A 21,288-nucleotide genomic window follows, 5' to 3' on the forward strand; every position below is an offset into this window, starting at 1 on the left:
TTTCTTGCTCCTTTTCTTCTTCCTCTTCACAATCTATGTAGAATAATTTCTTCTCAGCACACTTATGACCTTTAGTGTATTTGCTATCACAACTGTAACAAAGCCCTTTTGCTCTTTTTTCTTCCAATTGTTGTGGTGTCAACCTTATAGGTTGTGGAAGACTAGGGGCAACAACACTTCCGTCTTTATAGTTGTGAGTGGTATGCTTCCTGGTTGCCATAATTTTGCTTTCCATTTTTCTTGCTAACCTGAATGCCTTCTCTAATGAATCAGGTTCCCAAAGGCGAACATCATGTTGGATATTATCCTTTAAAGACCCTATGAACACATCAATCCTATGCTCCTCTGGAATATCTTTTACCCTTATGTTCAATTTTTGGAACTCCTCAATGTGCTCCATTACTGAACCCTTTTGTTTGAGACTTATCAATTGGCTAAAAAAAGTGTTGCTTTTTGTATTTTCATAATGTGCTATCAATTCTTCCGTAAAAATTGCCCAAGTGATAAATTGTTTACGAGAGCAAAGCCATTGATACCATACAAACTGATTTGGTTCCAAATATACAGTTTCCATACGTACCTTTTGTGCGTTTTGCACATTATTGAGATCGAAGAATTGCTCCATCTGTAATATCCATGTGGCAGGATCCTTGCCATCAAACTTCCTCATATCGATTTTTGGAATATGGTGATTCTTCGATCCAACATTAGCATCTATGGTATCATGATTAACATTTCTTTTGTTTTCATCATGAGTTTCCTTTACTACCTTTTCACCATTAGTGACCCTTTCTTGTAGCAACTTCTTCAATTCTTCCATGTCTGTCTTCATATCTATCTTCAAATCTGCCATGTCTCTCTTTAAGTCTGTCTTCGAATCATTCATCTTAGCTTCCATGCCCTTTATTTTAGATTCCACGCCACTTATCTTAGCTTCTGTTAGCTTTTGTGAGTGTGACATTTGTTGCACTTGTTCTTGTAATTTTGATATATCATGTAGCATTTCTTCCTCTTCTTCATGGGTCATGCTAGAGCTTTCAGGTTTCTTACTAGGTGTTTGCATTTTCTTTCCTCGGGGCATCAGTTACCGATAATAATGCTTTACTATGCCCTTTGAATTCCGTTAAACCAAGCTTACACAAAAATTTAAAAAAAAAACTACACACCTTTTTTCACTTTATAGAAGCCTGATATTGAATCTGATGTATCTCTGTAATTTTGGATCATCCAGTTCTGAAATTGCTACCTGTAGTAGCCTTTTGCGTCCTCTTTCCAATGCCACAAGTCTGAGCCAAATTGGATTCTCCAAGGAAGAGTTATGTGAAATCTCCCACAGTGACTTGCTTTTAGACTGGTTCAGTAGAGCGAACTTGTACGACGTACCACGAGTCACTGTTTCAAACTTTGAATCTAAAACACACACACAAGAAACTACAATCCGTCTTCTTTCTGTACCTTTTTACGAAATTTCAATCCGATCCTCAGAGAGAGAGTTATGACGATTTTCCCCAGATCACCTGTTTTGAATGTAATTCAGGAGTCTGCAAATAGGTCAACTTCCTCAGATCATATCTCCGAAAATATCGCGCAAAAAGCTCTGAAATTCGGACCCAAGGTTCAGCGCCAATTCTTCTCAAATGAGTTTTTTTTTGTGACTTCTTAAACGTCACAGAAAAAAAGTTATAGCGAAAATGCCACGATGACCTGTTTGGAGCAGCGAAACCCTAGAATTCCAAAGCTCTGATACCAAATGTTATGAAACCAGCTCAAGAAAAGATAGAAAAGATAGATCAACGCCTTAGAATTCAGCCTCTTCGAGGGGGCAACCTCCTTTACATTACATAAATGAACAATTCTTGGATGATTCAAATGACAAAACCTCCTTTCTATATATAGGAGTCTAAGGAGTCACAATATAATCCAGCCGACCTAACAATAATAATATAAAGCCACAAAAATAACAATAGAGGGATTCTATGGGGCACAGAAATAACAATATGGGGGTAATAGGGGCACAACAATATAAATAAGGGGTATAACTACAATAGTAATGGGGTAATCACTAGTATTATAGGGACCCAACAATTCGCCATGACTTTACAAGATAATATAATATGGTGTAAGATTCGCCAAAAAAAATATACATACATATTATATTAGTGATAAAATCGCCTCCCATTTTTCCTATGTATCACCGGGATTCGCCCATTTATTATACATATAAATTTAGGGTGGTTCTTAAAATTTTCCCTGGTTTTAGTTAATAATATGTAAATTTGATAATATGTTCAGTGAAGTGAAATTCTGGATGTCACCATATAGGGTTTTTATTTTTATTCTTTTAAAAACTAAGAAGACAACCATAAGAAACTAGCGTTGGGAACTCAAAAATATTAAGCACTTATATACATCCCTGAATTTCATTGCATTGAACATATCATCTATTTAACATGTTATTAACTAAATCCATAATGAATTCTTTTTTTTGGGCTGTGGTTCATAGATACCTTGGTCAACGGGTGGTCGCTACGTCCACGGAAAAATTTGGGCTGATCGACCCTAAAGGGAATCTAGCTCTGCGGCCACTAGTAAGGTCTAACCCCAAGGACTTCGGACAGAATGGACCCTGTGGCCTCCCGAACGACGAGGCATTGATTTTGACCAACTGAGCTAACCCTTGGAGCTAGGCCATAATGAATTCATATAAAAGAACATTATAATAACATAGGTACTATTCACTAGGAGACTTCAATCTTGACTTGCCGCTACTTTCATTCCTTTGTTGTCGTTTGCCTCCAAGTGTGAATGTTGATGTGCTTAATCCGAATGCACTGACCCACCGATTGACTTCCAAGCCTACTCCTTGGGTACCCTAGTTCCTCGCGGACCGCTGAGCTGCAATGGGGTTGTACAATGGAGGAAATGTATTAGCTGGTAGAGGAGAGCACTCTTTGGCTCAAGAGTCCCCTCTCTAAAGTCTTCTACTTCACCAAACTCACTATAGCTCATAGTTACTACATTGACATAATCTCATCCATCCAATAATAGGGAAAAGAAAAGTCCTTTCTCCCATGACCTGCCCCTTCTTTTATAGGAGTCTTCATAGGTAACATTTGACATTTAATGTGTAATTAGTTATTTTTGTTAATCCAATAGTTTTATTATTCACCCACCCATGTGTCACGCTCTCACTAAGAATCTCCAAATTTTTTTACTTAAATTTTAGTTTAGAATCATATTTTTCCTCCCCCCCCCCAACAAGACTTCTTATTTCTTCTCCTAATTGTCTCTTGATCCCCCTTTTCTACTCCTTAGATTGTGTTCATTATTAAAATCAATTGATAAGTCACATATTGGGTCCTCTATCTACTCCTTAATTTAACTCAATTTTCCTCTTAGATGGATATTCTTATGTTGGTTGTTGCCACATGGAGGTTATCTAAATTTCTCTAAAATTTAATTTATTAATCTTATTTTAATTCATCACCCTCTTCTCTTAATTAGATTTTAACTATTTTAGGATTAATATTTATACTTACATTTATGTCCCTCTTTCCCCCTTTTACGTAATTAAGTTACATTATCTACCTAATATTTTCCAACATGGGAAGGGTAGAGTTTTTAAGATAAAATATTTTATTTCTTCTTATGATCCCCTTACCCAAATTTTATTCTTGATTTAATTATTTTGGTTTTGACATCAATTACCGCTTGATGTGAATTTACAGGGTTTACATATCTTGATTATATTTATTAATTTATTTATTTTTAATGGTTCCAAGGGTGCCAAGTTGGTCATGCCCTTCAAAACTTCCCTTGAAGTTCCAAGGGTGCCACGCCTAATAGTTTATTTGTGATGCCAAGGGTTCCAAGTTGGTCATGCTGTTCAAGAAATTCCCTTGAAGTTCCAAGGGTGCCATGCCACTTGCCTTTCAAGCATTCAATGGCTACGAGGGGAAAGTATAGGTGCAACGACGTAGACCACTATCATCTCTTATGTTGCCTACCATAATGAGACTAATGGTGTCAGGGATCAAGGAATCTGCCTTGATGCGTGCCCCTCAGTGAAATCCTCATGAGCGACTCAAATCTGGGACCTACCCGCATGACATCGTGATCTTCAAGGCGAAGGTGTTTCAACCTTTCCAACCCAAGTCACGGCGGGAGTGCTAGCAGGTGCGATCAGGGACACTGTCCCACCCCTGCCATGCAGTTCCATTCAATTGTACAACCCCGTCACCCATGTGTGGGTCATTCGGCCAAGCAACTAATTTGTGCCTACAATCACTAACATATCATCAGAGTATATATATACATATATAACAAGTTTCAAAATTGATTTAGAATTTCAAAGACAAAATATTAATTTTCATCAAACCAAGTGTCATCAACTCATCATATGTGAGTGCCTCTGATGGTTTCCTGTCATACTCAATAATAATCAGTAACAAAGTTTCTCATTATTAGTCATTTCCACAATAGCATCATCAACATCAACAAGTCATTCACATCATTGTTCATTGTGAACCAGAACTAATGTAAGTAGCTAACTTAGGGGACACATCTATCATCGCTATCATCATCATAACATCAATGGAACATACATATCCATCAAAGCTATCATCATCGTAACGTCAATAGAAAACATACATATCCATCAAAACTATTATCATCATGATATCGATAGAGAGCATTCATATCCTTTACTGCTATTATCATCATAATTTCAATAGAGAACAAACATAACCATTTATGCTACCATTATCATAATATCAATAGAGAACATTCATAACCATTAATGCTATCATCATCATAATATAATGGAGAACATACACAAACATCACAACCACTAATAATAGAGTCATGTGTCCAGATCCTCACCCTGAGGTCCTCAAAGAATAAAGTGCGGGCCTTAAGGCTACATAAATGTTAATGTCATATCACTGTTAGTCAACTAGAGTGGGGCACTACATCAACCTTTTCGGCTTGAGACAATCTTCAGTTTGGTCTCATTCTTGCATCGTGTCTGGGAATTTGCAGACTCGATAAAGAGTAGGGATCATTACCCTTACTTCTACTCCCTCACGCCGGGCTAGATGTTGGTTTACAAGAGTTTCAGATTTCTTAGAGTCAGTGGGCATTTAGTTGGATCGTCTCCCTCATTTCCGATATTCCTTGGATGCTCTTGGTCACCTTCTACCTACTAGACAAGAGTTGAACAAGATCATCAGGGAGGACATCTACAGGCAGTTCGTCTAGGTCACTTGGGTTAATCCTCCGGGAGGGTTGCGCCCAAAGATGGCCTTCTACGCTGAGCACTTCTTGGAGTTGAGAGATAGGTTCATTATTCGACCCTAGTATATGTTTCACCACTGGATGCATGCTCTTCACATTCCTCTAGGCCAGTGAGAGTAGGTTCTCATAGACTTCGGGTGGAGACAGACCACCAGATTGATAGGCCAGAGAAAATCTGTCAGGCATGTCATTTACAGGAATTAGAGACCGAGGTGCACTTCATTTTTGGATGCCCTATCTACTACGAGATCAGAGGAAGGTTCCATTGCTTGTTCAGAGACTCTCAAACCCTCACAGACTTTTCCAGGTATCCTGATCAGAGATGTTTGGCCCTATATATGCAGGAGGCTCTTAGGTTTCGAACACATATTCTTCAGCCTCCCATCAGACCAGACCCAACACAGAGGATCACGACATTTTTCAGGGTACTACCTAGGGCACAAAGAGAAGATACCGTTTCATATCCAGACTCTAAACCGGTGAGGATCTTTGGGACCTCACCTCGCCACACGAGACCTCAATAGCTAAACCATCTTAGATCTGTCCTTGGGAGACAGACTAGGTCCTCCAGACTTCAACAATGCACAAACTCCCCTAGACAACAAATTAGTGAACAATTTGTACCTTCCATTGACCCTTCATTAGGTCAACAAACTTTGTGAAACTTTTTCAATGCTTTTTCGTCAATCTCGGATATGCACAAACTCCCCTAGACAACAAATTAGTGGACAATTTGTACCTTCCATTGACCATTCATTAGGTCAACAAACTTTGTGAAACTTTTTCAATGCTTTTTCATCAATCTTGAATGTTAGGAGAGATAAGTCTGGTCCTTTTTGTCAAAGTATTCCATACATTGTATCTTTTATGTCCCTACATCATAACTTTTATGTTCATGCATCACATTTTTTATAAAAGACCATTTTATTTTGCCACATTTTATGGACATCATCGTAATCGAGAGTCCTTTTGACCTACTTTATAGTTATTAGTTAAACATAAATTTAATAAATTTAATCCTCCTATGAGAGGTAAAAAAAAATTAAACATACATCTAATTATCTTATGAGGGCAAAAAAAACATAATTGTTGGAATACGGCCTTATTTAACATTCCCGAGTCATCTTGTCCTTTGTTGATTCATACCTCCGCGCAGCTGTAAAAATCCCCTGCCCTAAGCAACGGCAAGAAACCTACGAGATTCTTACTGCTGCTGCTGCTTTTTCGTAGGGTTCGGAGCCGGGATTGCTTCAGCCGGTTTCTTTGCCTTGGGCACCGATTTCTTCTTCGGCTCGGTCTGCTGTTCAGTACAGTAAATAACGAGGCTTTCTCGGTTTTTCTTGAGAAATCGCTCGGCATTTCGTGTCTGGTTTTGCCTGAATCCCCTGTGAAGACGAGTGTGAGGGAGTGTGCGATCTTCCGGTTATTGATTTCTCTTCGGCGAGAGATGATTTGGTGCGCAGGATCGCCGACTCTGCTGCGGAGTTAGGGTGCTTTCAGGTGATATGCCATGGCGTTTCTTGTGATGTGGCGGAGAGGGCCGAGAAGGAATGCGGTGGGTTGTTCGAGCTGGCTGTAGAGAAAAAGGAAGTGATGTCAAGGTAGAGAAAAAGAGGCGAACCGGCTTGAAGACTTTGTCAGAAATATATGGCCTCAAGCCCTGAGGGATGTGGCAACGTCAGGGAAAGAAATCGGTGTCCAAGGGAAAGAAACCCGCATGAAGTCTGAAATCTTAAATTGCATTCACATTATGGCACATCAATTTTATTGTGTTTTCAAAGGTATTTCAAGAAGCCAGCCTTTTAAATACATGAGGGACAGAGTTTGTCTGAAATCTTATCGTATTGCAATGATCTTTGTATTTAGTGATATATTGTGCTTCGAAAAATATATACGTTTATTTCCTGAGCTTTTGGTGCAAAATCTATTCAAGCTTTTAATCCAAAACAACGGTTAGTAAATAATGAGGTAACTCTTTATTTGGGGCAATATTCATTTCTTGAAGCCTTTGGTACAAAATGTGCTACAGACTTTAATCCAATTCAAGGTTTACAGAACAGATTTAATATCGAATGAAAACAATTAGATGTCAATTTTTTCACAACTCTATCCCGCGGGGTTTTAGAAAGTGATCTTTACATATTAAAATATTTTGGAAATTTAATTATCAAAATGATTTCACTCTTGTCAGCTAAATTATCAAAATATTTCGAAATCCACAATCAAATTATGTTCAAATTCATTGTGTGTGTAACTGTGAGATTGAACTAAACTTGGGATTAATATGTTTCTGCAAGTTGTAAAGCTTAAAGTACATATAAGCCTTTCAATTGAGTTTAAACTATATATTTATGTTTTCAGATATTTAGTCAAGGCCAAATTCCAGGCATAGTTTTAAAAGTCACACACAAATGTAAAACAAACTGAACAAACTGAATTGATTAGATAATAGGAAAGTCTCATGGCCAAATTCTAGGCATGGCTTTAAAACTCAAGTTCAGGCAATGTAAGTTTCTAAACACAAATACAGAACATGTTGGCTTAGAGACACCAGTGAGTTCCGAATCTCAATTGAGAGCACAGACCCATTCTCCAATATGTTTTGGTTAACAAAAACCAGAGCAATTTGGTGACTATCTGGACAGACTGTCCTGGTTATGAGTTGCAAATCTATGGTAATTTATGCTTAATTGTAATATTCATAATCGTTCAATCCTCGCCAGTTCTGAACTCTGGTATCCATCTGTGCATTGGGAGATTATTCGAGCGCTATGGAGAAAGTTGCAGGCGAGATTAGGCCTGCCTTTGAAAGTCAAACACTGATGCAGGTTAGTTCATGCAATGTAAGTATCTAAACACAAACACATAGAACATGTTGGCTTATAGACACCAGTAAGTTCTGAATCTCAATTGAGGAGAGCACAGACCTATTCTCCATTATGTTCTGGTTAACAAAAAACAGAGCAATTTGGTGACTATCTGGACAGACTGTCCTGGTTATGAGTTGCAAATCTATGGTAATTTATGCTTAATTGTAATATTCATAATCGTTCAATCCTCACCGGTTTTGAACTCTGGTATCCAGCTGTGCATTGCGAGATTATTCGAGCCTGTGGCGAAAGTTGCAGGTGAGATCCTAGATCATTTACTAGAGGGGCTTGGTGACTGGACCGATCAAGTTTCATGGCAGGTATTGTAGCGAATAATGCATCTGTGATATGTATATCGAATCAGAAATGGCCTGCAAAACCTCAATCAGCCCGTCGGAAGCATTCATATCCTTCTGTTCTAACCTTACAATACCAAAACACCTCTGATAGCTTCGGGGTGTACGTGGAACGCTGTTGGGTTTGAGTCTCCCCACGGGCTGGCACTCGCTTGGTTACCCTCGGCGACATAATGAAGGTAATCAGTAGTTCCTGAAAAGAATTCAATAGTGATTAATTTGGATACTAATGAAATTGACAAAAAAGGTAGCTGAATGAGTAATATATTAGCCACTGACATTTTATAATTATACTTGCAGGTCTGGAGCAATGGAGAGTACGAGAGTACTACTGTAGGGAGGCTGACTGTGATAAGTGACAAGGCTTTCACTTCCATGGCCCTAATCTACTCACCACCCACAGAGAGCATTATCTACCCAATACCAGAGCTCTTGAATTCTGATAAGAGGCCTCGCTATAGCTCTTTCTCGTTCAAGGATTATGCATCTCGCCTGCGAAAGCAAAGGCTTTTATTTAATAATCCAGTGGAACGATACAGGATTTTATAATTGAAGTCTGAGTGCCAAACATATGCTTGAATCAATTTGAATTCAGTGTGATTCGTTGTGTTCGTTTTCGCAGTGCTTCTTTTTAAATCTTGTAAACCACATTCTAATGTTTAGAATGCTTGATATTGATTTTTAAACATTTTTGGTCTCTTTAGAATAATTTCTAAGACTTTAAAATCCCAATCTCCGTTCTTCCATAATCACAAATACAAATATATCCTCTCACATAAGATGAGTAGCGTGGTAAAGATAATATATTTAAATTCAACAAGGGACGCTGCTCAGCCTCAACAGTAAGAACTGTCATCCACATGTAAGTTCAGAAGAAACAGAAAATAATTTAAATTTCTGTTATTATCTTTCCAAGCTAATAATGAGATCAAGCCACTGGGGAAAACATATTCGCTGTTTAATCACACTGATTTGTGTTAACACGTGATCAAAGCCACTGGGGAAAGCATAATGAGCAAGTGTATACTTTATAATTATATTACGCATTGGCCGCACAATACTCAGTAATCCAGTGATCCGACAGATGTAATTGCAGAACTTAAATTACAAGAGTCTTGCCTCGTGACGTAATCCTCTGAACTACTGTTTGCCTGTTATTGTGTTGGAAATGAGCTCAATAGTTCCAAACCTTCCTGAGTCGTTTGCTGCACCTCTGGACGATAGAGTATTTTAATAAACCAGACATTATTAACTAATATGTGTAAGGACAAACTTAAATCAGAACATATTAATAAAGCTCTTCGACAGATTAATCAAAGATGAGAACAAAACATGTCGTACCTATCAAAGTACAAACAAGAACACTACAATTTAGATAAAAATTAACTGAGCTCAATGAACATCTATATCTAGCTTCCATACTTTCATAAACACAGTAGACATAAACATGATATGATTAAACAGTATGGCACAGATTCCGCAACAAGGATGGTTGTTTTGGCCAGATGATTTTACATAATATATCATCTTGATGATTATAGTCCAAAAAAGGACCTGATTAACTGCTATTAACCGCTGTAGTGCTGAAATAATTTGATATCTTTTAGTTTGAATCTCCTAGTGCCAATTTGTATCGCTGTTTGTAGTGTTCTTTTTAGACCAATATGAGTGAAATTTCATTTTCATCCTGAATCCAATGTCATCTTTCAAAATTATGGCATTAGTGGTATTTGGCTTCCCCAAGTAACTACATTTTTTTTTCCCTGAGAAATGATTGATTATGGCAACTTTGTTTAAGCCATCTTTTTGTAACTTGGGCGTTATGATAAATAAAATTTGCAACTTTCTGTTAGGCTAGGTGTAACACATGCCGACATCATTTTATTAAGTCACCAACAACGTTGACGGACACATGCATGAACATTTTGGCATGGGACTTCACATGAGGGGCGCGTGCTTGAACATTCCATTATCGATAGCATGCCATGCGTCCACCATAAATCTCCAGCCACTCTATTCTCCGCCTCATTCATCCTCAGTTTCCAGCAACGCAGGAGGAATATCATCCCCCTGGCAAACGAAAAGAATAGGTATCCCCCGAGGCATAATAAATGAATGTTGCTACCTTGGGAGAGGAGAAGAAATCAAAGTATCTTGATCTAGAGAGAGCTCTGCCCATGCACAAGATCCAGATATTATCACTTGCTCATTTTTGCGAAATAGCAATCTAGCTTACTTAGAATGTTGTCATAGTCATTATGATACCAAAACTCTTAACAGTCTTTCAGAGATGGAGATAAACCCGCAAGCAAAAAGGCAATAGACAATAACCTTCAAAGGGTAAGTAAGGTTTTATTCTCAATTCCGTAAACTGGTTTTCAGAGTCACTCACCTAATCAAAAGGGTAATATCAAGTTCCTCGATAAAAATGTTGAGTATGCTAGAGTAGGCTGCTGAATCTTTATTTTTATCAGTGTCAGAGGCCTAAGTTCACTCTAAACTTTGAGATAGTGGTATCTTTCGAGCATGGGTTCTTGACCTGCAGCTGTTCAACTTTGCTAGGTTTGACCTGCTAAATGGTTGTTCGATAAACAATAGTTGGGGTTTTTCCAAAGAATACATATGTTTCCATACCTCCTATGTCTTCATTAGAGATGAGCCAATGACTGAAAATGACCGACAAAAGGTCCTGTCCTGGTGTGTCGTTGTGAACAAGACTTTTGACAATTGAGTCAGTTGAATCAACACGATGAATTCGGCTAGTTGCCATGACTAGAGTGAATTGGTGCCACTGACTATCATATAGAGATTAGCGACCATTCAAAGAAAATGTTCTGAATTGGGCAGCACGAGACTTACATTAACTAATTATGTCTAAATAGTGAAAAGTTCAAACATCGGGGAAAATACATCTCAGATGTTAATAGAGTCATTTTAGTAAAACATTGGTGGAAAAATCTCTAGGATGCAAATGGAGTTGTGGGTGTCAGACTAGGTCTTTGTTTAAGGTCAGGTAAGTTAACGTTGGGCTTCATTTTATGTTTTAGTCAATAAAATGATGTCTACTTTATTGCAGAATTCTATTCCCTATAGGGTTATTCTTTCACCTGCTTGTCTTAAAGCATTCTGCATGCTACCTCTTCATTCTCCACTTGCAATGTTATTAAGGCATCCTTCTATGCCTAAATGTGTTATTTTGCGATCTTGATACGATAATACTTGTATTTTGGCAAGTTTGCCAACATTCTTTGGTGCCTTATGTGTGGGTTACGGCATTTATTCTAGTTTCTTTGTATGGTTTTTTCCTATATAATAGTTGGGTTAGGGCAAGTGGCATCAAATCCCTCGCCATTATTTCACCCCCTTGCTTTGCTCGACTTGGGTTTTGATTACCTCTATCTCATCTTTTGTTTCCTGTCACAGGTTTTCTTGCTTGTCTAAATATGACAGAGTATCCTAAATATGTGCCAGTGCAAAGGAGAATCCTAAAGATGGCCACAATTGGCTTTAGTAAGGAGAAGTCCCCAGGGTACTCAATCCTCTACTCTAGTAATGATAAGTTCCCAAGATGCTTGATCCTCTACTCAATTCAAGAACTTAAGCTCAATCCTACTCTAATAAGGAGAAATCCCCAAGGTACCCAATCCACTATTCAATTCATGAAGAATTTGAATTCATTCTTAAATGATTAAAATAATCACAAAATGTTTTACTTGTTTATTCTCAATCCTATGTGAAAGTTACCATCAATGAAAGAGCTTTGGTTTAAGGTAGAGATGTAATTGATCAACAACGAAAGTATCTAAATGTTACATTAAAGCATGGTCGAGATGTCAACTGACAAAGATCTTCAAGTGCAAGCAAGGCACCACACAGAGGAAGGGTGAAAGATATTGCTACTCTAGCTATCTAAGATAAATCTTGTTAGCATGGATGTAGAGCATTGAGGTGTTCTTGTTTTATTTTGGCGAGGAGATAAAGCGCTTAGGGACAACAATGACAAATGTGGCAAGTGTATAACACCTATTACAGGGAGACAAAAGCGGTGGTAGGCAGTGGCAGTGGTACATGCATAAAAGTAGTGGACAATGTTTTCGAACTAATGCAACTTTGCAAGCCATAGTTTTCTCATAAAATGTTTGAGAATTAATTTGAAGTGAAAGTAGCATTAGTTCATTTCAGTTTCAAATTATCTTTCATTACTTACACTTATCCTAGCTTTTGCCTTGGTATGCGGCGAAATAAGACGATGATTTCACTAATTGGTTAAAAGGAAAAATATTTCATTAATATAAAATGAACTTTAGTTTAAAGGGAAATAAGGCTTCATTGGTTTATGTGTTGAAGTAATATGCACTGGAAAATGATTACTATAGTCCCCACAACCCTGAAGAGGCAGGGACTAATAACGAAACGACATGGATAAGGTATTAAAGTTAATGCTATATTCAAAACACCAGTAGGTTAGTTTAATAGTTCATTGTGTAGAAATTAATAGAAATTTGCTACAACTGATGTATTTGAATTAAAAACAAGAGATAAAAAATTTCCTCTACTATTCTGCAGAATTGAAATCACAATTTAGAAACACATACAATGACATGCAACCATCAAAACCACAAGAACACAATGATTTTACAGGGGAACCCAACTGGGAAAAACCCCTTGTTAAAATTGGCAACTAGGGCCAAACTCCATGAGGATCTCCTTATTCATGGCTGATAATATTTTATCTAGATTCCTCTCGTCGAGAGGTGTAGGATTGATCTAAAGATCATCCGATTCCGATAAGTATTTATGGAGATATGAATTTATTTTGATTATGCGCTAATTGTCAAAGTCGGCCAGCAACTTGTGTAGGCTCAGAAGCCCAACAGATACATCTATTCATCACCAACGTTTGCATATAAATAGAGGATGTCTCCTCCTCATTTGGACACTTCACTTCTCATCACATCTCTCTCTCTCCTGCGTAGAAAAGAGTCTCTTCTCTCTCCTGCGCAGAAAAGACTCTTCTCTCACGTGTGGAAGGGAGGACGCAGATTTTAGGGCTGCAACTGCAGATCGGAACTTTGATCAGCGTTGACCATCATTCCCTCTCTCTGGACTGCACAGTAGGTGAAACTGACTCTCCTTGGAAGGCCACATTTTTTGGTGAAGGAATCAAGGTGATTTGACCTCCGGTTTGGAAGATATTGACTGCCCTAGTTTAGGGCTAATGCCGCTGATCTAGGGTTTTGCTACCGCTGATATAAATTAGATTTTTGTACTATTTCTCTCTGCTTAATTATTGAAGATAAAAGAAGATTTGATCAAAGGGTTTCCCCATATTGGGGTTTGTTCCTAGCTAGCCGCCACATCTTGTGTCTCTTGTCTTGGCTTGTTTTCTGTTGATCGTTTAATGGTCTATCTGCACTTTACTTATGTACATGTGATTGCAAATCTGTGGATAGTAATAAGGAAGATAAGTAAATTGCTCTAATCATAGAACATACTTAATCTTAACATGGTATCGGAGCCAAGGTGAAGACAAACCCTGAGCAAGAGCAAGAGCAAGAGCAAGAGCAATCATCGAAGAGAAGATTGGCAAGGCTATCCTAAAAGAACGCTCCTCAACACACTTCCCTGCTGAAGACAAACTCCGAGAGAAGTATGACTACCATGGATGGAAAATGTCTCTCGATCTAACATTAGAAGAACATGAAGTGTTGAACCATGTGAGAGGTGGAATTGTTGAACCTCCATCAAATGCATCTGCTGCTGCTAGGAACAAATGGACCAAGGGGGAAGTAAAAGCTAAGAAGATCATCTGAGACTCTATCAACAAAAATTTGGTGGCCTACATCTCTGACCTGAACACCTCCAAAGAAATCTATGATAGACTGGTGAGTTTATTTAAAGTTAATGATGCAAATCAAGTTTTGTTCCTTAGAAATAAGCTGAAGGAAATTAAGAAGGACAAAGATGAAAGTATGCAAGCATATTTCTTAAGGATCACTGAGATCAAGAACGATCTCTTATCTATTGGGGAAATAATTCCTGATAGGGAAATGGCACTCACAACTCTTGGAGGATTACCATCTGAATGGTACGTGTTCAAAACTACTCTTCTCAACAATAACGTAATTCCTGGATTCGAGGAATTAATGGCAAAATGCATTTAAAAAAAAACAAGGATGGAAGAGCAATAAATGCCCATACCTAAAGGTCCTCCCTAAGAAAAGAAATAATTCCGGGGCTAAATTCAAAGGAAAGGCCGAACCTAAGGGTGGAAAGAAAGGACGATATTATATTTGCAATAAAGCGGGTCACTACGCAAGGGAGTTCATTGATAGAAGGGACTCACACCGGGACGATGATCAAAATCCCTCTCATGGCAATCAAAGGAATGGCAGGTCGGATGGTAGGAGAGATGGGTCTCGTCCTCTTTGTCAAAGTATTCCATACATTGTATCTTTTATGTTCTTACATTATAACTTTTATATTTATGCATCACAATTTTTTTATAAAAGACCGTTTGATTTTGCCACATTTTATGAACATCATCGTAAGAGTCCCTTTGACTTACTTTATAGTTATTAGTTAAACATAAATTTAATCATCTTATGATAGATAAAAAAAATAAACATAAATGTAATTATCTTATTAAAGCAAAAAAAACATAATTGTTAGACTACGGCCTTATTTAATATTCCCGAGTCATCTTGTCCTTTGTTGATGCATACCTCCGCGCAGCTGTAAAAATCCCCTGCCCTAAGCAGCGGCAAGAAACCTACGAGATTCTTACTGCTGCTGCTTTTTCGTAGGGTTCGGAGCCGGGACTGCTTCAGCCGGTTTCTTTGGCTTGGGCACCGATTTCTTCTTCGGCTCGGTCTGCTGTTCAGCAACTTCGTCACCTTTCACGACTTCGGCTACAGTGCTTATCTTTCCCCTTGGAGACTGATTGTTTCTTCCGCTCTGGCTGCTCTCATCAATGTCATCATCTTTCCGAACTTTTTCTTCAGCGCGTTTCTTTCCCTTGGACGCCGATTTTTTTTTTTTTTTTTTTTTTCGGGCTGCCCTTCAGAAAACTCAGCGTGTTTCACGACCTCTTCTTCAGCGGGTTTCTTTCCCTTCGAAACCGACTTCTTCTTCGGCTTACGGCCTTCTTGGGCTTCGAACTTTCGTTATTTAAGTAACGAAGTTCTCCCGAGATTGTTATCAGTCTGTCTAAATATGTCTTCTATGAATGTCCACTAGCAGGGAAATACTGTGTTGCTTTCGGGCGGCCCCTCCGACGCCGAGTCAGGGAGGCAACGACTCCTCACTCTGTCAGTACAGTAAATGACGAGGCTTTCTCGTTTTTTCTTGAGAAATCGCTCGGCATTTCGTGTCTGGTTTTGCCTGAATCCCCTGTGAAGACGAGTGTGAGGGAGTGTGCGATCTTCCGGTTATTGATTTCTCTTCGGCGAGAGATGATTTGGTGCGCAGGATCGCCGACTCTGCTGCGGAGTTAGGGTGCTTTCAGGTGATACGCCATGGCGTTTCTTGTGATGTGGCGGAGAGGGCCGAGAAGGAATGCGGTGGATTGTTCGAGCTGGCTGTAGAGAAAAAGGAAGTGATGTCAAGGTAGAGAAAAAGAGGCGAACCGGCTTGAAGACTTTGTCAGAAATATATGACCTTAAGCCCTGAGGGATGTGGCAACGTCAGGGAAAGAAATCGGTGTCCAAGGGAAAGAAACCCGCATGAAGTCTGAAATCTTAAATTGCATTCACATTATGGCACATCAATTTTATTGTGTTTTCAAAGGTATTTCAAGAAGCCCGCCTTTTAAATACATGAGGGACAGAGTTTGTCTGAAATCTTATCGTATTGCAATGATCTTTGTATTTAGTGATATATTGTGCTTCGAAAAATATATACGTTTATTTCCTGAGCTTTTGGTGCAAAATCTATTCAAGCTTTTAATCCAAAACAACGGTTAGTAAATAATGAGGTAACTCTTTATTTGGGGCAATATTCATTTCTTGAAGCCTTTGGTACAAAATGTGCTACAGACTCTAATCCAATTCAAGGTTTACAGAACAGATTTAATATCGAATGAAAACAATTAGATGTCAATTTTTTCACAACTCTATCATGCGGGGTTTTAGAAAGTGATATTTACATTTTAAAATATTTTGGAAATTTAATTATCAAAATGATTTCACTCTTGTCAGCTAAATTATCAAAATATTTCGAAATCCACAATCAAATTATGATCAAATTCATTGTGTAACTGTGAGATTGAGCTAAACTTGGGATTGATATGTTTCTGCAAGTTGTAAAGCTTAAAGTACATATAAGCCTTTCAAATTGAGTTTAAACTATATATTTATGTTTTTAGATATTTAGTCAAGGCCAAATTCCAGGCATAGTTTTAAAAGTCACACACAAACTGAACAAACTGAATTGATTAGATAATAGGAAAGCCTCATGGCCAAATTCTAGGCATGGCTTTAAAACTCAAGTTCAGGCAATGTAAGTTTCTAAACACAAATACAGAACATGTTGGCTTAGAGACACCAGTGAGTTCCGAATCTCAATTGAGGAGAGCACAGACCCATTCTCCAATATGTTTTGGTTAACAAAAACCAGAGCAATTTGGTGACTATCTGGACAGACTGTCCTGGTTATGAGTTGCAAATCTATGGCGATTTATGCTTAATTGTAATATTCATAATCGTTCAATCCTCACCGGTTTTGAACTCTGGTATCCATCTGTGCATTGGGAGATTATTCGAGCGCTATGGAGAAAGTTGCAGGCGAGATTAGGCATGCCTTTGAAAGTCAAACACTGATGCAGGTTAGTTCATGCAATGTAAGTATCTAAACACAAACACATAGAACATGTTGGCTTATAGACACCAGTAAGTTCTGAATCTCAATTGAGGAGAGCACAGAGCCATTCTCCAATATGTTCTGGTTAACAAAAAACAGAGCAATTTGGTGACTATCTGGACAGACTGTCCTGGTTATGAGTTGCAAATCTATGGTAATTTATGCTTAATTGTAATATTCATAATCGTTCAATCCTCATCGGTTTTGAACTCTGGTATCCAGCTGTGCATTGGGAGATTATTCGAGCGCTGTGGCGAAAGTTGCAGGTGAGATCCTAGATCATTTACTAGAGGGGCTTGGTGACTGGACCGATCAAGTTTCATGGCATGTATTGTAGCGAATAATGCGTCTGTGATATGTATATCGAATCAGAAATGGCCTGCAAAACCTCAATCAGCCCGTCGGAAGCATTCATATCCTTCTGTTCTAAGCTTACAATACCAAAACACCTCTGATAGCTTCGGGGTGTACGTGGAACGCTGTTGGGTTTGAGTCTCCCCACGGGCTGGCACTCGCTTGGTTACCCTCGGCGACATAATGAAGGTAATCAGTAGTTCCTGAAAAGAATTCAATAGTGATTAATTTGGATACTAATGAAATTGAAAAAAAAGGTAGCTGAATGAGTAATATATTAGCCACTGACATTTTATAATTATACTTGCAGGTCTGGAGCAATGGAGAGTACGAGAGTACTACTGTAGGGACGCTGACTGTGATAAGTGACAAGGCTTTCACTTCCATGGCCCTAATCTACTCACCACCCACAGAGAGCATTATCTACCCAATACCAGAGCTCTTGAATTCGTTCAAGGATTATGCATCTCGCCTGCAAAAGCAAAGGCTTTTATTTAATAATCCAGTGGAACGATACAGGATTTTATAATTGAAGTCTGAGTGCCAAACATATGCTTGAATCAATTTGAATTCAGTGTGATTCGTTGTGTTCGTTTTCGCAGTGCTTCTTTTTAAATCTTGTAAACCACATTCTAATGTTTAGAATGCTTAATATTGATTTTTAAACATTTTTGGTCTCTTTAGAATTTAAAATCCCAATTTCCGTTCTTCCATAATCACAAATACAAATATATCCTCTCACATAAGATGAGTAGCGTGGTAAAGATAATATATTTAAATTCAACAAGGGACGCTGCTCTAGCAAGTCCCTGCCAATGAAATCTGAATGCAAATTCTTAAATTAAATATTAGCTGTATTGTTAAAACCTCATTTAAAATCTCAGAAGTCTTTGCAGTTGTTGGTGCTCTTGTCTTCGTCCCTGTGCATCTCTATTAGGGGTTCCATGCCGCTAATGTGCTTCGTTAGCAGTAGGAGCATTTTGGGTGGTCACTTCCACAGGAGAAGCTGCTCCATGATCTTCCATGCTAATCTTGTGATGTTATGTTTCTGTTAGTTTTGTTGTGTAGAATCTGCTGCTCAGCCTCAACAGTCAGAACTGTCATCCACATGTAAGTTCAGAAGAAACAGAAAATAATTTAAATTTCTGTTATTATCTTTCCAAGCTAATAATGAGGTCAAGCCACTGGGGAAAACATATTCGCTGTTTAATCACACTGAATTGTGTTAACACGTGATCAAAGCCACTGGGGAAAGCATAATGAGCAAGTGTATACTTTATAATTATATTACGCATTGGCCGCACAATACTCAGTAATCCAGTGATCCGATGTTAAGCTCTATTGATTTTTTCACAATTGCTGCCTACAATTATGGAATTTAAATTGCAGTCTTTTCTTAACTTATGGAAACCAACTGCAGTAGTTTCCTTAAGTTAAGAAAATCAACTGCAATTACTAAATTTATAATTGGGAGCTACTAAAGTGGTCCATCACTTTGATTCGAGTTCTCTGTCTTGATTTGTGGGACATCTAACACATAGTTATTAGAAGCTTGATGGAAGCTTAGCTATATGTTCATCTGTTTGGTCCCCAAGCTCATATCTCAATCCCCTTCAGTTTTTACACCATCTAGCTGAGATAGCAGAGCTTGGAAGTGCCTTCAGAATTTTGTATGTTTTTCTTTTGCTTGAATTGAAGCTGGAGTGCTGAAGAAGAAGCAAGTGGACTGTGGCCTGCATCAAAACATCACTAGTGGCTGGAGGTAATTCGGATCCCTGGGCATTAAGTTTCAACGATTCTTTTCAGTTATTCCGCATATGGAATTGCTGTTACAGTTTTTCTAACATTTGGTATCAGAGCCTCTATTACCTCTACCTTGGTGTGCTCTTGCCGCCCTTTTGTCTTTCTGTGCACCTCAAGGGCGTCACAGTCGAGCTGCATGCGCTCCCAAGCCAAATGGTATATGACTTCAAGGGCGTCACAGTCGAGCTGCATGCGCTCCCAAGCCAAGCTGCATGCGCTCCCAAGCCAAATGGTATATTACTTCATCGAATTTGTCATGCTGGAAACGGCAATACAGAGCACATTGAGTTTCATGGGCTTATCCCAACCCATAATAATTGTGTTTCATGGCGGTATCCTAGATGCAAATTTGAGGAAATCATATGACTTTGGTTTTTGGAATTACCTTTTCGTTTCTGTTTTAAAATTTTAAAATTCTCTTTTTTATTTTGTTATATGTTTTAAGGTTGAAAAACATAAAGGGAGAGTTTTTTAATTGGAAATGGTATAGAGATTTATTCAAAGCCGATAACGGGTGTGTAATTAGAGTTTTTTTTTGTGGGGGAATTTTAAAGTGAATTAGAGTTTTGGATTTAATGCAATACGTTTTTCATTTCTGTACAAATTCATTCTATCTTCAATTATAGAAAATTCTTCTACTTCTTTTCCCTTATCCTGAGGGAAAAGGGCTGCCAAATCGCTGCGGTTGACTAATCACTTTCAACAACCGGAAACCTGTCTACAGCCTAAACTTGTATTGCTGTGGATGATATCTGAGTATTTTTCTGCTCTTGCCGGAGGGTTTGGATGCCTTTAACATGTTCCTTCTCTAATTAATTATGTATTCCACGTTTTCTGTTTGAAATTTATATGGGGGCAGAAATGCCTATCTTTGTGTTTTAATTTTGAGTTTTTGCTTTTGAATAACATAGCCATCAGAAGTGGCCCTCTTTTGCTTGCCTTTTCTTTCTCCACACTCGCACATTGGGTGCATGTGGTGGGGACGTCATGAGCATATAATTGACATATTTTAATATATCAGACACATGATGGTATAGTCTAGTACTTCTTTTAATGGTTTTGAAACATGTTATTTTTGTTAAAATGCCCTCTCGTGAATTACATGATAGGCATACATGTCGACAAGCTGATTATTTTATAAATGAATATGTTTAAAGTAAATGGCAAGGTCAATATATGACCTGATTCATTCAAGAACATACACATGACATGAAGGCTCTCACCAAAGTCTCGGGTATGAACATGAAATGTTTTGTGAAGTCTATTCTTTTTGATGAGTCATGTTAAAGGAAATAGTTTATGCATTCTTAAATATTTCAATATTTGAAATGGTTTAGCCTTTTGTTTTGAACATTTCAAATTTGCAGTTTTTGCAAATTATTTAAAGAAAATAGATGATGATGTATTATAAATTGATTGGTTATGTGAGAATTATTACAGTTATATGGAGTTTATTAAAATGTTATTTTTGACTTACTCCTTTCAGTAAACATTATTTTTCATCTCTGCTTAAGTTTTGTTTATGTAACAAAATAATGTATAGTGATCCATATAATTTTAATTAATTAGAGAATAGCCACAACATCTTTAATTAAATAAAATTATATATTTTGATTGGTTAGATCACATAAAGATTATTTAGACATTAAATTGTAATTAATTACACTGAATATAATAAATTTTATCCCACGGGAATCTTTATTATATTTATGTAATTAATTAGGATAAAATTTCATAACATACCCACAGGA

The 21,288-nt window shown here is 37.9% G+C and overlaps 1 long non-coding RNA gene and 1 pseudogene across 4 annotated transcripts in view; both read left to right on the forward strand.

Annotated features, from left to right (window-relative positions):
* Window positions 1–9,209, forward strand: part of LOC149193155 (fe(II)/2-oxoglutarate-dependent dioxygenase 1-like) — a 35,079-nt pseudogene extending 25,870 nt beyond the window's left edge. The window contains exons 2-3 of the transcript XR_016254417.1: window positions 8,381–8,700; window positions 8,822–9,209. The product of XR_016254417.1 is annotated as a fe(II)/2-oxoglutarate-dependent dioxygenase 1-like (transcript). The remainder of the gene's footprint in view (window positions 1–8,380; window positions 8,701–8,821) is intronic.
* A 6,002-nt stretch (window positions 9,210–15,211) lies between these two features.
* LOC149193157 (uncharacterized) lies at window positions 15,212–18,402 on the forward strand. 3 transcript variants are annotated; one of them, XR_016254420.1, is made up of 4 exons: window positions 15,213–16,309; window positions 17,275–17,360; window positions 17,603–17,923; window positions 18,045–18,402. It is a non-coding gene; the product is annotated as an uncharacterized LOC149193157 (long non-coding RNA). The 3 variants fall into 3 exon arrangements; XR_016254421.1 differs by having other exon boundaries at window positions 15,212–17,345; window positions 18,045–18,397; XR_016254419.1 differs by lacking the exon at window positions 17,275–17,360 and having other exon boundaries at window positions 15,214–16,309.
* The last annotated feature ends 2,886 nt before the right edge of the window (window positions 18,403–21,288 follow it).

The sequence above is a fragment of the Pinus tabuliformis genome, chromosome 2_2, assembly GCF_031772625.1.
Source record: "Pinus tabuliformis cultivar Carrire ecotype Pingquan chromosome 2_2, CPIR1, whole genome shotgun sequence".
In the NCBI taxonomy this organism is placed as follows: Eukaryota; Viridiplantae; Streptophyta; class Pinopsida; order Pinales; family Pinaceae; genus Pinus; species Pinus tabuliformis.